Source organism: Panulirus ornatus, chromosome 16 (genome assembly GCF_036320965.1).
Source record: "Panulirus ornatus isolate Po-2019 chromosome 16, ASM3632096v1, whole genome shotgun sequence".
NCBI classification, from domain to species: domain Eukaryota; kingdom Metazoa; phylum Arthropoda; class Malacostraca; order Decapoda; family Palinuridae; genus Panulirus; species Panulirus ornatus.
The window spans coordinates 13,167,547-13,183,319 of NC_092239.1; the positions used below are offsets into that span (position 1 = coordinate 13,167,547).

At 45.4% G+C, this 15,773-nt stretch overlaps 1 protein-coding gene across 1 annotated transcript in view; it reads left to right on the forward strand.

Moving 5' to 3' along the window:
• The window catches only part of LOC139754149 (insulin gene enhancer protein ISL-1-like), a 478,425-nt gene that overhangs the window by 404,787 nt on the left and 57,865 nt on the right, over positions 1-15,773 (forward strand). The window lies entirely within an intron of this gene.

Below are 15,773 nucleotides of genomic sequence, written 5' to 3' on the forward strand. Positions count from 1 at the left end.
CGCCTCTCTGCTCATTCTTCACTCAAGAAGACCTTGTCGGCCAAAGGCATCTGGGAGTAGCAAGTCCTTTTTTGCACTATATGTTCGAAACTACAATCAAAACCGTCCACCTCGCCAACCAAAGTCACCATGAACTTGCAGAAGCTTCCTCGCGCCTGCGCTGCTCAAACAGTCCATGTCGGTAGGTAGACCCCAGCACCTTCAGCAGGATGATGTTGCGATAAGCACCCCACGACGACCCCCCATCGAATCCGACCAGCCGCCTGTTGCTAGTACGATGATGATAACCTACTTGGTGGTCAGAAGCAAGGGCCATCTTGTGCATCTGAAGGAGGCTGGCTATGGAGGACGCCTCTGTTTACAATAAGCGCCTTCCTTTCCAGGACGTTGATGACATCACCAGGCAATGTGCCTCTACAGTTCGCCAAGGTATAGGAAGGTGGTAGACAGTGCCACCAACGAATGTCGTCAGGAATACAAAGAGGATATCATCAAGTCCTTTCTCCACTCCAGCCAAACCATAACACATCCGTTAACCATGACGTATATCACATCGTCATCCAACGACTGAGGCAGGCAAGCAAAGTTGCTGATTCTTGAACATCCTCAATGAAATTCGTCGTTATACAAAAAGCCCAACAGGAACACACAAATAAGATCTTATACTGTAACCAAGATACCCAGACGAAAGGATGTTCTCAAGTATTTACATAAAGCAAGCACGGCATTGATCTCAGAGGTGAGCCATTTTGAAAAGTCTTCTCTGACATTTCTGTCTAATGAAGGAGTCTGCCCCTTTGTTCCGTTTGTCTGTATGTACCTGCAAGTGCATATTATATACACCTACCAATGTTTCATTCCACATATTCACTTTTACTTCTCAGTACAACGGGACAAACACCTAGTAAACCCATCTATGTGTTCCACAAATCGAAAGCCAAGAACACATGGCCTCCCAGCTAACTAGCCTTATACGTAAGATATGAATAATTTGAACTTTGAAAAAAAGAAATGTAGATAATTTGTCAAGATTTACCGGGCAGCACCTGAGGGGAGGGCATGAGAGGGAGGTGGGGGATGTGTCCCCATGTTAGTGTTAACACATGTTCGAGCCTCCCGCCCGCACGCTGACACATGATGAATTAATCCTGGCGGCCGAGCTGGACATATCACACGGTCGCCCGAGGACGTGCGAACATGGCCACGCCCGGCTCCTGCCTCGGCTGTCCTTCATCATAGTCAGAGCACCTGGACCATACCTTATTGTATTCCCTGCGTGTCGCAGAAGGTGACAAAGAGGGGTGGGGTGGGTGGAAACTGATCCCTTCTTGAGATGGAGCCAAAAGAGAAGTGTTCATCCTCCTCAAAAGCTCAGGCTGCGGTGTCTTGATGGGTGTGGATGTAACCAAGATAATAAGAAAGGAAAGGTGAATATTATGTTTTAAAAAGGAACCTGGATATTCTGGCTCTGAGTGAAGTACAGCTCAAGGATAAGGGGGAAGAATGCTGGGGGAATGTACCAGGGTTAAAATCAAGGATTAGTGTGAAGGCGAGTTATGATTTCCAATGTATGTGCTGCTCATGGTGAGGTGCTTGAGGATTAGCAAAGTGCGTGTATTGTGCCATTTGATAAAGCCAAAGGGGAGTGTTCGAATTACCTGTGCCTGGTAAACTGTATGGAAGATTCGTGATTGGGAGTGTAGTGTCATGCACAGAGCATCAAACTAGGAAGAAACAATGTGGTTACAGAAGTAGAGAAGGATATGTGGATCAAGTGTTTGCTTTGAAGAAAGTGTGGGAGAAATACTTAGAGAAACAGAGGGATTTATATGTGGCACTTATGGACTTGGAGAAAGCATATGATAAGGTTGATGGAGATGCTTTGTGCTACGAATGTAGGGCGTTGGAGGAAAGCTGTAGGAAGTAGTGTGTGTGTGTGTGTGTGTAAGGAGGCAGAGAGAAGGGTGAGTGGTTTCAGGTGAAGGTGGGTCTGCGGCATCAGTGTGCATATCACCATAGCTGTTTCATTTGCTTATGGATGGGGGTGGTCAGAGAGGTCTAGGAAAGAGGGCAGGTATGCAGTCTGTAGGGGATGAGGGGGGCCTGGAATGATGAGTTAGTTGTGGTTTGCTGATGAGACGACGCTGGTGGCAGATTGAGTGAGAAACTGCAGAAGTTAGTGTTTAAGTTTGGACAAGTGTGTGAAAGGAGAAAGTTTAGAGTAAATGTAAATAAAAGTAAAGGTATTAGGTTTAGCAGTGCAAAGATACAGGTAATCTTAGATGTGAGTTTGAATGTATCAGACTTGGAGGAAACGACATAGCGAATGGGACCATGGAAATGGAGGATGAGTCATAGGGTGGATGAGGGGGCGAAGGTTGTGAGAGCACTGAGAATTGTGTTGAAGAGGGACCACTGTCTAGGAAGGCGGAAATGGGTACGTTTGATAGTACAGAAGTCCCAGTGATGTGGTATGGATGCAAGATATGGACTATAGTTAAGAATTCACTGAAGAGAAGGGTTGATCGCGTAAGTAAGGGCAAGGTGTGCGGTAATTTGAAGATTAGGATTGAAGGAGTTCAAGAAGGTGTGCTGAAATGGTTTGGACATATGTAGAGAATGAGTGAGGGAAGGATTGGAGATGGAAGGATGAGGGGATAAAGATTCTGTGTTCCCGGGGCCTGAACACGCAGGAGGATGAAAATTGAATTAGAGCGATTTGGTATAAAGGTCGCGACATGCTAACAATGGACTAATCAGGGCATGTGAAAGGGCCGGGGGAAACCATGGAAATGTTTGTGGGACCTGGATGGGGATCGAGGAGTGTGATTTCGGTGCCTCCCTCATGACATCTGGGGAATGGAGCGAGCGAATGACACCTTTTCTTTGTCTTTTCCTAGTGTTACATCGCTAACGCGGGAAACAGCAAGCAAATATGAAAGGAAAGATGAAAGATATTCTTTATACCTAATTGCCTTTCCCGCCTTAGTGTGGTAACATCAGGAACAAAGAAACAAAACCCTCACGTGTACGCATGGTATATCTATAACTTTCCTGTATAATACACTGACACCAAAACCCGCCCTCCACAGATAAGCCCTTAAGATAACACCGTTGTCTATCTTTACCACGTCATATACCTTAGTTCACTCTATTGCCAGCAGATCGCCCCCCGTACACCAGAGAGATCCAATTCATTCTATCCAGTTCACGCATCTAACTCTCTTCTATGTTCAGGCTTAGATATCCTTAAACCTCCTCCACCCTGCTTTTCCATCTCCTTTTTGGCCCGCCCGTTAGTGTTGAACTCCTCGCTTTTGTCAAGTAGATCCTCTTAGTCAGTCTTTCTTCACTCATCCTCTCCATGTATCCGAGCCATTTCATCATTGCCTGGTTAAGCTCTAGTCAGACTTGCGTTACTTCTGCCACACTGTCATCAGAGCTGAGCTGCCAGCCTCACAGCACATTGCGTCATCAGGCATTACATTTACAACACCCTTTTCCTTTCCTTTGCGTTATAGATCCAAGACTCACGTCCATACAACACTCTCGGGACTCATGGATATTCAGATGGACAAATTATGTTCTTAAGGAAGCAAACACAAAGAGGTACTTCGTATTATCACAAAGCATGACCCTACATACACACAGATACTCATGCAGTGACAAGCGTACATGCACATGTGCCTCCACATACACGTTTACGGACTCGTATACACATACACACACGCACTCATACAGTCAAAATCATACACATAAAAGAGCTGCACACACACACACACACACACAGTGACACACGGGCCAGGATGTTGTAGTATTCATGTCTGGTACCGTCAGATGCTGGCCCGGGTGACAGCTCAGGGGAATCATACAACCCAACACTCGACCTGAGCAAGACGTCCAAGACTGCTCCGCTACCAGCCAGCAGCCAGCTCCACCAGCCCAGACCAGAAGGCCTGCCTGATCTCTTTTCCTGATCTCTAACTCATCGTCATCTCTCCTGAGCTCTTTTTCTCGAATTTAATCTGGCATATAAGTCTCTTCTCTAGATTCATTTACTTCCTCTTGATGTGGTCCATAAGCCTCTCTTTCTGGACTCTTTTCCTCGCTCGTAGGTCTGGTTTGTAAGTTTCTTTATTAGCGTCATTTATCTCCTCTTGTTCCGGTTCATTAGCTCCTCTTTTGGACTCATTTCTTCGCTTTTTGTTCCGGCGCTTAAACTTATTCCCGTTCTCGTGTACTTATTCCTGCCACATCCCATCCATGTCTTTTATCTTTTGCGTTTCATCAAGCCTCTTCCTTTCAGCCATTTCTCACTTTCTGCTTCATATGTCTCGTTCATATGCATGTTTCATGTCCAGGTGTAACTCGCTACAGGTCCTTACTTCGTCTGGTCCTGTGTTGACTGCCTACTGTAACTGTGGATTATAGACTTTGCTGCTTAATCTGTTCTCCCTAAATTATTCTTATGAGGTATCTGATGCCTAAGTACTCCTTCCAACTTCACCATATATCATTCTTCGTCCCTGTATCTACTGTTCCTCATCTTCCTCTCCTTTAATACCCATATAGTCTCCTCCTTCCATAAGCCTCTCCTACTTACATGTCCAACAACTACCAAAACGTATTATCTCTCTTGAATCCATTTACTGATTCCTTGTCCAGCATTACAGCACTGCCTCACTATTGTACTCATACATCCTGTCTTTGCCTCATAAGCCTGGCTGCACGGGCCACTGACACTGCTCACCTCCTCACCCTCCTCCTGGTACACTTACGACAGTTCGTAATTGAACCTGGCGAGGTCTCGGCCACTCATTTTGGTTGACGTGCGTTTCATTGTGTTCCATCTCTCCCACCGTAATACCAGTAATAGTATTACTGCATCACGGTGTAATGAATTATGTACAATCCAAGGCCTAAAGGGAGTATGAACAAGGAAATGGGGCAGGTTAAGCAGACAGTCTTTCCACACTGGTTTGGGATGAGGCTGTTCTCGTAGCGGTCTGTATGGATGAGGTGAGGTTGTGGTGCCGCAATACACCTCGAGGATGAGGGATCTCAGGGGACAGGAGGTGACGGAGACGGAGTTTGGTTCAGCAGCTTCTTCCCGAACTGTCGAATAAGGTTCAAGTGATGGTTGGAGAGAGTTGGGGGAAGGGGGGACCAATGCGTTAAACAGATGGTGTCCCAGTAACCGAGGATAATGTTACATACCTTTCTCCGTACCTTCATTTCTAGAGGTCTCTGCTGTGTTGTGGGAAGGGAGGAGGATCAGGCGGGGTAGGCATGGGTAAGTATGGGAAAATGAAAGATATGCAGTTCTGCTTAGTGTCCGGATAAAGAGAGTCATTACTTAGTGTTCCCATTAGTTAATACACCCACTATCTCCTATAGTCACCACCTAGTATAGCCACTTCTTGCTGCTGTGTACCTGGTGTCGCTACTGCTTGTTGCTGTGCACCTGGTGGAGCATCGGAGGCATCATTCCCTGCTCGCCCCGCCTCCTCCGCCTCCCCCAATAGCGCCGTCGACTCCCTCTGGAGATGCCGTCATGTTGCTCGGCCCAACTTGTCCAAAGTTTCGCTCCAATTAATTGGGAGGAAACGCGCATTTACTCAGCGTTAATCTAAACTTATGAAATTAATGCATGTAGTTGTAATGAAACCCTTGGTGGTGTTATATGTAGTTGTGGAATTATAATTATAATTGTTCTCCTAAGCTTCACATGCCCTTACATGAGGGTGGGTTGGGCCATTCTTTCGTCTGTTTCCTCGCGCTACCTCGCTAACGCGGGAGACAGCGACTAAGTATAATAAATGATGAATATATATATATATATATATATATATATATATATATATATATATATATATATATATATATATATATATATATATATATATATGTATATATATATATATATATATATATATATATATATATATATATATATATATATATATATATATATATATATATATATATATTATCCCTGGGGATATGGGAGAAAGAATACTTCCCACGTATTCTCTGCGTGTCGTAGAAGGCGACTAAAAGGGGAGGGAGCGTGGGGCTGGAAATCCTCCCCTCTCTTTTTTTTTTTTTTTTGATTTTCCAAAAGAGGGAACAGAGAAGGGGGCCAGGTGAGGATATTCCCGCAAAGGCCCAGTCCTCTGTTCTTAATGCTACCTCGCTAACGCGGGAAATGGCAAATAGTTTGAAAGAATATATATATATATATATATATATATATATATTGTAGGTTTGCGGCAGGGGTGTGTGATGTCTCCATGGTTGTTTAATTTGTTTATGGATGGGGTTGTTAGGGAGGTGAATGCAAGAGTCTTGGAAAGAGGGGCAAGTATGAAGTCTGTTGGGGACGAGAGAGCTTGGGAAGTGAGTCAGTTGTTGTTCGCTGATGATACAGCGCTGGTGGCGGATTCATGTGAGAAACTGCAGAAGCTGGTGACGGAGTTTGGTAAAGTGTGTGGAAGAAGAAAGTTAAGAGTAAATGTGAATAACAGCAAGGTTATTAGGTACAGTAGGGTTGAGGGTCAAGTCAATTGGGAGGTGAGTTTGAATGGAGAAAAACTGGAGGAAGTGAAGTGTTTTAGATATCTGGGAGTGGATCTGTCAGCGGATGGAACCATGGAAGCGGAAGTGGATCATAGGGTGGGGGAGGGGGCGAAAATTTTGGGAGCCTTGAAAAATGTGTGGAAGTCGAGAACATTATCCCGGAAAGCAAAAATGGGTATGTTTGAAGGAATAGTGGTTCCAACAATGTTGTATGGTTGCGAGGCGTGGGCTATGGATAGAGTTGTGCGCAGGAGGATGGATGTGCTGGAAATGAGATGTTTGAGGACAATGTGTGGTGTGAGGTGGTTTGATCGAGTAAGTAACGTAAGGGTAAGAGAGATGTGTGGAAATAAAAAGAGCGTGGTTGAGAGAGCAGAAGAGGGTGTTTTGAAATGGTTTGGGCACATGGAGAGAATGAGTGAGGAAAGATTGACCAAGAGGATATATGTGTCGGAGGTGGAGGGAACGAGGAGAAGAGGGAGACCAAATTGGAGGTGGAAAGATTGAGTGAAAAGGATTTTGTGTGATCGGGGCCTGAACATGCAGGAGGGTGAAAGGAGGGCAAGGAATAGAGTGAATTGGAGCGATGTGGTATACAGGGGTTGACGTGCTGTCAGTGGATTGAATCAAGGCATGTGAAGCGTCCGGGGTAAATCATGGAAAGCTGTGTAGGTATGTATATTTGCGTGTGTGGACGTGTGTATGTGCATGTGTGTGGGGGGGGTTGGGCCATTTCTTTCGTCTGTTTCCTTACGCTACCTCGCGGGCGCGGGAGACGGCGACGGGGTATAAAAAAAAAAAAAAAAAAAAAAAAAAAATATATATATATATATATATATATATATATATATATATATATATATATATATATATATATCCTTCGTCGTAACAGTGTTAGTTCTTATGACTATAATCGTCTTAAATAACACATCTCGACCGAGACTGGTATACGCTATACTTCAGGCGTAATCTAGCGACATTGGTTGCCACAGTGTATGTCAGTTACGCGGGCGAGATTTAACGCAAATGTTACTGAATGTTACTGTGATCATGACGTCATTTAGCCATTTGGAAGGGAAGAACCCAAGACGACCAAATGTGACGAATCCTGATCGCTCAGACCCTGAGTGTAGCGACCCTAACGGGAGGAGTTCGAGCAAGTATAGTAGCTCACACAGTGACAGAAATACGAGAGAAGTTGGAGGTGTTATTGATACGAGAGAAGTTGGAGGTGTTATTGATACGAGAGAAGTTGGAGGTGTTATTGATACGAGAGAAGTTGGAGGTGTTATTGATACGAGAGAAGTTGGAGGTGTTATTGATACGGACGGAATGAAAATGGATATTCGTATGAGAGTTGTGTATTGCTGCCAGCGGACAAAGAATGGAAGGACGAAACCCATTGTGAAATCATAGCAATGGACCTTCAGGGTCAGGTCAAAGGCCATGAAATCATACCCAAGAGTCGTATATCATCGTGTTGAAAGTAATGCCGTCGTACTCAAGGGTCGTACCGTCGACGTCATGCGTAAGGGTCGTACCGTCGTCATGCACAAGGGTCGTACCGTCGTCATGCACAAGGGTCGTACCGTCGTCATGCGCAAGGGTCGTACCGTCGTCATGCGCAAGGGTCGTACCGTCGTCATGCGCAAGGGTCGTACCGTCGGCATGCACAAGGGTCGTACCGTCGTCATGCACAAGGGTCGTACCGTCGTCATGCACAAGGGTCGTACCGTCGTCATGCTCAAGGGTCGTACCGTCGTCATGCGCAAGGGTCGTACCGTTACGGGCCTCAAGAACTGGACGTTCTGTCATTCATTTAAAGTTATTGAATCATTCCCTTTATCAGCTCACCTGCTGATCTGCTGTTATCACACTTTATTCTTCTCAAAAAAACGACTCAGTTGAACTGAATCTTACCAGAAACGATCTTTGGATGTTGCTTCATCAAGTGCCTTCATCGCATGCCCATACAAACACACAACACGGCTGCCAAAGGACAAAATTTTTGTCTGGCAGAAATTTTCAAATATCCTCTAGTCGGACACCACTGAGTTGCTGACGCCAGGATCCCCACACAAGGGATATATGGATGGTTCCTCCGTCAGGTGTCCTCGTCTCTTGCCCCATCTGACATACAATGTGGCCACCAGGGGACACTGGCCAGGTGAGCCACGTAGACTCACCTTAACCTCTGGTATATCCTCTCCAGTTCGTCTCGTAGTTTTGATACCATGACTCGCCTGTATTATCATCATCATCATCACTCGGACATGCAAGATTTCTGTGATTATCTATTTATTCAATTCTTTTATACTTTTCCATGTGTTCTACACGAACCATTTTTCCCTCCCAATCTTTAAATGAGCCTTTCTCTTCCTGGCCTTTTGTACCTCTTTATTCTTAACTTTTCCATTCTCTTACTTCCTTCTTATATTCTCTGTTGGACATGTAATCCTCGTTTCATTTCACTTAATTCTTGCCACTCCCAGCTGCTGCATTTGGCATTCTTTCGTGTTCCTCTATGTTCTCTCCCTAATGACACTTCTCATTACTATGATCATTCTCTCTCTCTCTCTCTCTCTCTCTCTCTCTCTCTCTCTCTCTCTCTCTCTCTCTCTCTCTCTCTCTCTCTCTCTCTCTCTCTCTCTCTCTCTCTCTCTCTCTCTCTCTCTCTCTCTCTCTCTCTCTCTCTCTCTCTCTCTCCCCAGCTCCCCATTAGCACAGTTCACCCAACCTCTCTTCCTCCTCCTCTCTCCCTCTCCCTCTCCCTTTCCTAACCAGCAGCACCCGCGCCACAGCCCACCGTGTCACGCCCCACGCCTGCTGTCTGCCTGCCCGCCCCTCTTTCCCGCCCGCCCGCCCGCCCGCCCGCACGCCTCGCCTCCCACCAATGTCACTTTGGGAGACAAAAGAAACTTTGAAGCGCGATCACTCTTGCAATTTACCAAAGTCGTGGGGATGAGGAGGCGGCGGACGCTCCCCTGAGTCTGAAAGGCCAACGCTCCTCACCTCCTGACTCTTCAGACGCATTCTGCATCGCCGGAGGTGGAAAGACTCGTGGAGCGCGGGAAAAATAAGAAAATATATATATGTTCCTTCGTGGAGCTTTAGCGACTGGTATGGACGGCAGTCAGTTTATATATATATATATATATATATATATATATATATATATATATATATATAGATATAGATATAGATAGATAGATAGATAGATAGATAGATATAGATATGAGAAAGAGATACAGATAGACAGAGATGTTGCCGAACTCCCCCTACCTGAGGTTACTCCGCGAGTGAAGAGTCACCTCCGGCGAAGCTGTATCGTCGTCATGTAACTTAAGAAGAGCACAATGTCGCCCAAGATGCTCTCCTTTCAAAAGGTGTTCATCCTGACCCTGCTACTGATGCTGCGCAGCTCTCTAACATAGTCCTGTGCGACCCATTGACCTGATCCTATACGAACCGCTGACATGACCTGGTGCGACCCTCTAACCTGACCCTATACGAACCTCTAACAACACCTGATGCGACGCTCTGACGTGACCCTATACGAACCTCTGACATGACCCGATGTGACTCTCTGACATGCTCCAGTACAACCCTCTGACATGACCCAGTACAACCCTCTGACATGACCCAGTACAACCCTCTGACATGTCTAAGTACATCTCTCTGTAGCCCACTCCTGACTTCTAAGGTGTGTCCTTGTGTGTGTGTGTGTGTGTGTGTGTGTGTGTGTGTGTGTGTGTGTGTGTGTGTGTGTGTGTGTGTGTGTGTGTGTGTCAGGTTTACGTTTCAAACACGTCGATGTGAACCTTGCACGCGTCAGCACGACTCTTGGGAATGATGGAGTGACCTTTAGCCTCAACCATAAGGGTCGGATCAAAGACCAGGTCACCGTCTTACTCAAGGTTGCCCCTGTCGTACTCAAGGGTCGTACCATCGTACTTATGGTCGCAGAGGTCGTACAACAGGTCCGCACTCTTCGTGCTCCAATCCTCGTAACGTCGTGTTCAGGGGTCGAATCATTATGCCAGAGGAGTCAAACCTTCCATCAATGCCTTGTGTGTTATCTTCCCCAACTCCTGTCTTGTGAGCCTGCGCATCAACAGCCCAGATATGCAGGTCCATCGCCGACTCTTATCGCTCTTGTCCCTCCACAATTGTTCTCAGGGATTTGTAGAATATCATTCCCTCCCCTGGTACATGTGTATGTCTCTTCTTTACCCTCTTGTCAAATCTGTTGACAATCGTGGGGTTCGCGCCAGGTTGATACAGATGTATTGTTATTCTCCTTTTACCATCTGAATTAGCTCACCCAAACTTCCACACCGATTACTCAGACCTGGATAGACAGAGAAAGACAGAGGGGGGGAAAATCTAATTCACGTTTTGCTATACGGTCGTATACACGTGCTGGAAGCAAGAGGAGATTTTTCAGTATTATTCATTATATTCAATAAATGCCTGTATCTTCTACTGGCGTAGATAAATCTACTGGCTGTACTGCTACTGATTGTGCTAACATTATTGTATCAACTGCTAATGGTGCTGAAGTTATCTTATACATGACTGATGGCGCTAACATTGCTCCGTCTGCTGCTCCTGATGGTACTGAAGTTGGTGTATCAACTAGTAGTGAGTGATGCTGAGGTACCTCATTCTACAGCTATGATGATACTGAAGTTGCTTTACGTAATGGTGATGATGCTGAAGGTTACTGTATCTACTGCCCGGCTCCCCCACCTCCTCCTGAGGGGCAAGAGAGGTCATTCCACAATGACTTCCCCCTTCCCCCTCCCCATCCTCCCCTCCCTCCTCTGTTATGACAGTATAACACGACATGTCCTGTACGGATCCCGGCATGTCATCGGTCGGCCACAACGAGCGCTTGCCACTAATGTACGACCGGCTGTCCATTAGACAATGCATTAGGATTTTGTGGCAAGTTAATTGATATTTGCTCATCATGCATTACCTTTCTTCTGTTGATTAAATCTGATCTAATGCATCAGCCGGACATAGGAGTAGATCCATTAGCTTACAGGATTTCCGTACTTATAATTTGATCATGAAATGAACATTTACATTTTGGGTGGGATATAGAATTTAGCTAGCGTTGCCCAGGCTTGATCCTCCTCCATCCCATACTCCACCCCCCCACCGTCTTCTGCAGCGACCAATCACCGCCGTGTATTTCAAGTTTGCGTGTCTTCCAATTTGCTGGCGGGGGGTGTCTTCCCGTCTGCCATCGCCTGGCTGGCGATAAAAGCCTCGCAGTTAGCGAAGAAAACGAGCAGTGAAGAACCGGTGACATTGCGGCTTGATTTGGGCGAGTCGGGGTCGACCCTTCCCTACAAGCATCGGTGCCTGATGTGGTCACTCTCTTGACAGACTCACTGTGAACATACTCGTAGATTTGCGACGCAAATGCTCGAAGAAAATCATCGCTCAGGTTGGAAATCTCTTCTGGCTTCAGGAAATGTCGTTCGGTTCAAGTTAGATGAGGTACTGGAGGCCGGGCAGTGAGATGTACTTCATTGATGTCACTTTGACTTCTCTTTTCGTACAAGACTTCAGTGAAGGAATACTCCGAGTGGCACAATGAGGTGCAATTGCGGCAGAATGAATGCGTTCAAGAGCTTCGAATGTCTTCCTCGCTGACTACGAGCTTCTGGAGATGAAACTCAAACAAGTGAAATTCTTCCTGTTGCATCAGTCTGCAACCTTCACGTCTGGAGCTCAGAGCATTCAAGCAATCACCAAGTTCGCTGCCAAAGATGCAAATATCTCTGGGCGAACATTCTTGCTGATGAGGCATTCAAAGAACTCATATAGTCTTCTCTGAACCCTTCGTACCACATTGTTCAGGTCAACATACTCAAACGGTGACTGATAGAATCGGAAACTGAAGTGTTTGGGGGAAAAATTCTCCGATCAGAATTGACAGACAGCAGTTTGTGTCGGCTCAGTGTGACGGATGGTCGACCAGACCCATGTATACCGTCCAGTGTGTCTGCCTGGTGCAGGAACCCACTGGGTGATGGGGTCTTCTTCCCTCGTCTCACCTGCCTACTGAGTAGTTGACCACCTGCTGGAGGTCTAGTTCCATTCTTCTTTTCCTGGCTCACATCTTCTGCCGTCTCTACTTTGTCGCTACTGATCGTATCATACTTTCATCCCAATGTCTTTGCTCTCTCTGATCCTATACTTTCTTCCGTGTATCTTGATTTTATTTGATTGTTTGTGATGAACATCAGTCTATTATCTAATTTGATATTTAACTTAATTTGATTTTGTGGTAATTCTTATTTTACCTTTTAGGTTCCCTCTTTTTAACATTATGGCTACTTGACCTTTGTGTTCTTGTTTAGTTTGTTCTTTATATGTTCATCCAGTTGTTAGTTCAGCCAGTGATTTGTTGAATTTATGTGCTATCATAATTTTGTTTTCTGTTTCCATGTCCTCGCTTTCTTTGGTAATCCTTATCGAATTCTTCCTGTTTTCTGGGTCATCTCTATCCCTTCATGCTTTAGTGCTATCTTCCTTTCATTTCTTCTCATCCTTCTTTATCTACCCTTTCCGCTCTCCTGTTTTTCTTCCTTAGAATCGCAACGCTTGGTTACCATAGCCTCTTTTCATCATTCTTTGTATCCTCTTCTCCCAAAGTAGGATTTATCATAAAGGAACGACACAAAATGCTAAAATAAAAAGCTAAAAGAATACATTACATCCCATCCTGATACACAACATATTCCTTTTGTTTTTTTCCAACCGGGCGTCCATATGTTCTGTTGATAGATGTTCTTTTTCTATTCCGTTTTATCAAGTATTATTTCCTCTCGCGTCTATGGTTATTTTTACTCATAGCATCGATGACTCTTTTTTTTTTTTTTTCTTTGTATGGAATTTTATCACGGCTCTTACCGTTCTGCTTTACGAGACGGGGACGAGACTTGGAAGCCATTTGGTATGATGTGTAAACCAGAAACATTATGTGCAATTAGGGATCCATTTGCATACTGATGTCGGACAAGTACGCCGATAGCGCTCGATTAACTAAATGGCCGACAAAATTTCGACACCACTTACATATGCACAACAAGTCCATACAACATGTAAACAAGTTGCTTACAAGTTGCAGACTGATATATGACCTTAAACCTCACTTAAAGTGAAGGTGGAGATAGGTGGTTTGGGTTACCTGTGTGTGTGTGTGTGTGTGTCGCGACACACTGAAGGGTCCGCCAAGTTGAAGACTGGAATTGGGATATTTTACAAAGTACCTATCAAAACTTGGTGTTGGGAGGAGAGGCTCATCAGCCCAGTAAATTGGCAATTTTTGTATCAGGAGCCAGGTAGTGTCAGAGCGAATGATCCGAGAAGACTTGATAACAATTAAAACTCGTGTAAAGATGGCGGGTGATAAGAAGCCCCCTGGAGGCACGCCGCAGCCATCATTACCACAAGAGATCGCTCAGCTCCTTTTGCCATCGCTCATTTTCGTCGACCCTGAGCTCCCCCTCTCTGCCTCTCATGCCGCGTGGAAACGCGCGAAGACTTGAGGGACGCGACGTAACTACGCCTTCAGAATAGCAAATAGGATGTTGCCGTCTCCACCTCGGCTCACTGTTGCCACATCTTCCATCCAAACACTTTCTCCTCTTGTCGCCCGCACATTCCATCATCCACTGTAACTTCTTTTTTCCCCCTCTCTACGCAGTGGCCAGTAATCCCGGCCACAAATGGAGTACACTTTAGATCGGAAGTGAGGGGGACGTGAAATAATGATGAACATTGGAGACGCGACTTCAAGGCCAAGATGGTGTCACTGGCGGAGCCGCTTGCGTCCTAAACACGATACTCCCAGCTCTCGCTTGCGGCTTGATTTCATTGGCTCATTCTTCCATTTTGATGCCGAGGGACTCGTCATGGCATCGGTCAGGGAGGTACCGATAGTGTCCAGGGGAACAAGGAAGTAACACAGTCTGTTGGTTTAATTTCCCAGTGTACGAGAGGTCTGGAAGGACCCGATGGAAGCGGCTGAGGGGCAGAATGGCCCATACGCCCTTCTTCTCTGCGAGGGACTGATATGACAACATTTAGACATACCCGCTAAAATGTTGTACCTCCCTTTCTTTACTAGAGGAATTTCCGCTTCCATTTCACCAGTAATTAAGGGCCAATTTGGTTTATTTTGTCGCCGCGAAGGAGAGAGAGGAGGGGTAGTAGGGAGGGGCGAACGTTAGGGAGTATCAGTGATGGAGTCAGGTCTTGTCCACCTGAAGATAAGGGTTAGTGTTCTCAGACCGATAAACAAAAAAGCATCGAGACAATTTACATTAAAGGAGCCACGAACACAAAAGGTTTACGAAATTACCGATGGTATTTTCTTTTTCTTTTCTCTCTCTTTGATTCAGTTTAACCCTTTATTGTCTCATATTTCGTAGCCCCCACGAACGCGAAGGGACGACAGTTCGTGAACACGAAGGTTTGTGTGCGTGTGTGTGTGTGTGTGTGTGGGTTCTGGAGCAAAACGGTACAATCCTTTTACCATGCTGACCCCCAGCTTTCGCCATCACCCAAGCTTGAGGGTCAAGGTCAAAGATCAAGCCATCGTACCCAAAGATCACACCGTCGTGTTCAAAGATCGTACCGTCGTGTTCAAAGATCGTACCGTCGTGTTCAAGGGTCGTTCCGTCGTGTTAAGGGTCGCACCGTCGTGTTCAAAGATTGTACCATCGTGTTCAAGGACGGCAAAATCGTGTTCAAGGGTGTTTATGAATGTGAGTTAACGATACTCATTTCATGACTTAGGTCTTCGTGTGACCACACCAACCACCTTTCAAGTAAGCAAAATTACACAAAACTAAGTATTATTAGCAGTACATTGTACTACTACAGCTAGGGTTCTACTACTACTACTACTACTACTACTACTACTACTAGTGGTAGTAGTAGTACAACGACGACGACTAATTACTACTACCACTACTGCTACTATTACGACGACAACTAATTACTACAACTACTACTACTACTACTACTATTACGACGACGACTAATTACTACTACTACTACTACTACTGCTACCTGTTCAACTCCATCACTGTCGCCACAACAGATAAATCTATGACTAATATTCCTGAGAAACCCTATCTTGAGTGAGGCTATAAACAGGTTTGCTT